The sequence below is a fragment of the Aotus nancymaae genome, unplaced genomic scaffold (genome assembly GCF_030222135.1).
Source record: "Aotus nancymaae isolate 86718 unplaced genomic scaffold, 86718_ANA_hifiasm-v0.15.2.pri h1tg000040l, whole genome shotgun sequence".
In the NCBI taxonomy this organism is placed as follows: Eukaryota; Metazoa; Chordata; class Mammalia; order Primates; family Aotidae; genus Aotus; species Aotus nancymaae.
In genome coordinates, this window is record NW_026988454.1 from 62,333,830 (window position 1) to 62,336,341 (window position 2,512).

The window sequence follows — 2,512 nt, forward strand, 5'->3', positions numbered from 1 at the left end:
TAAAGCATGCAGCTCCATAAAGTATGCAGCCCCGGCCGCGCCTTCCCCACTAGCAGTAGCCGGAATCTTTGCAGCAGCCACTCCAAATGGGCCTCTGCTGACATTAGAATCGGCTACACCCCCTAACTCATCCAGGGGTAGCATGAGTTGAGTCTTGAAGAAAGAGTAGGAGTTGTGCACATATATGAGGGTACAGAGACATTCCAGGGAGAAGCAATAATAGCACATACATAGATGTGATGTGTGAGAGAGCATTATAAATGTAGAGAACATGTATTTTTTCACTATGAGAATGACAGGTTCATATAGTAGAATATTGGAAGAAGATGAAGCTGAAAGAAGAGTGGATCAAAATCATGTTGCATGCCATTCCAATCATCTGAATTCTATTCTTAACGTGATGAAGGCCATTACTGACAAAGTAGGAGAACAATAAGATCAAATATTAGAAAGACATCTGTGTGATAGCAGTGTGGAAGATTGATTGCAGAGGATAAGGCCTGGCTCAGGGGAGTGAAGTAGGATACAATAGCAATTAGCCAGGGAGAAAATGATAAAGGCCCAATTGTGATCATAGTAATCGGGATGGAGATTTAAAAAATAGATAAAATAAATGCTTAGGGGTCAATGGAAGCAAGAGAACTGTGAGACCTATTGTATGTAGGGGCGAACAATTCAATGATGATGCCATGATTTCTGGTTTATGCATTTGGATGGATGTAGATAAAGACTGAGATAAGAAATACAGATAGAGTAGCAAAAATAACAAAATGAACATTGGTTATTTTTGTGGCTACCTGGCATCTGAACTCCCTCCTTTTTTGGTTTTTGTTTTGTTTTGTTTTTGTTTGTTTTTGGCTTGTTCTCCATAATATAAGTGTTAGCTATACTCAGAGTTCATTTCCCACTATAGAAACTAAAAAGACAGTCTCACTTTCCTGGTCTCCTATGCAGGTGGGGAACAGGCATGTGTGCTAGGCCCAACCAATCAGATGCTCTAGTTCGAGTTCACACTGAAAAGCAGTGATATAAAGAATGAGTTCTCTAATCCCTTCTTGTGGGGGCAGTAGCAGGGGTAGAAGTTCTGCTATAGCAGCCAGGGTTGCTGTCAGCAGGTAATAGCTGATAGCTGCCTTGTGGTTCTGGTAGCTGGCATTCATCATCAGGCCCATCAGACACTTGCTGTGGAGTAATCCTCATTGTAACCCTAGCCGCTGTCCAAATTCCCTGGGACATGCCTGGTCGTCCTGCCTGGCTGTCTAGGCTTCCTCGTGACTCTTCTTCAGCTTAAGTCAGTCAGAGCACGTTTCCATTGCATGCAATGAAGTCTTTAACAGATACTAGAAAACTTGGAGGGTAAAATGGTATGGGGCTGCAGAGAAAATATTTTTATGTTTTTGCACAATGAGGGCACAACAAATAACACTGAAACTTGGTTCTAACAAGCTTGAAAAGTAATTTATGGCTAATTAAATAGTGAGAGAATTCCATGGGATGGCACAGTAAGAAGGTCCTCACCAGATGCTGGTATCTTGATGTTGGACTTTCCAGCCTTCAGAACTATGAGAAATAGTTCTTTTCTTTGTAAATCACCCAATCTGTAGTATTCTGTTATAGCAACACAAAATGGACTAAAACTGAGATTAAGAATTTGGAGTAGTAATAAACTAGAAGAAATGGGATCAAAGTTGTGCTAAGAAAAAAGTTGTATTGGTTGAGGACTGATAGTTGGGTAGAAACAGGAGAAAAGAACTGAGAGTTCAACAGCAGGAGAATACACATCCTCAAGGATAGGTTCTAATCCAGTAACCAGGAAATTAGACTATGAACACTTTTCCCCTTAAACCTCATTTATACCAATTTGTGCTCCTGCACTTGCCAGTTACTATGTTACGTTTTGAAGACACAGCAGTGAACAAAAATAAACAAATGTCCTGCTCTCAAAGATTATACATTTGAGTGGGAGGTGACAGATATACAACTGTATGTGTCAAGTAGAGGTAAATAAAATTGCAAAAAATAAAACAGGATGAGGAATCCAGAAAAATGACATATCTCAGCACTTTCGGAGGTGGAGATGGGCAGATCACGAGGTCAGGGTATCAAAACCATCCTGGCCAACATGGAGAAACCCCATCTCTACTAAAAATACAAAAAAAAAAAATTAGCTGCCCTTGTTTGTGGCTCACAGACCAGCCAGAGATATAAGCAGAATTTAAACACAAATTGGGACTCTCCTGCATTGGCTCATCCTTTCCAGAATATCCCTACTAACTTTCTAGCAGCTGAGCAGCTTTCTATAATCTGTTTTCTGGTTCTTCAAGCTGGTAAGGTAGTGATTTTCTACTTTAGTTTTAGCTCTCTTATGCCAACTGGGATCTGCTTCAGTTCCTTCAAGAGCAGGAAACTCACTTTTTGATCTCCTCTTCCAAATGTTGACTCCCTTTCCATTTCTCATTTCTGTCTGGTTTATTCCCTTTCTAGTGCCTTTAGGTAGCTTTTATTGTCTTGT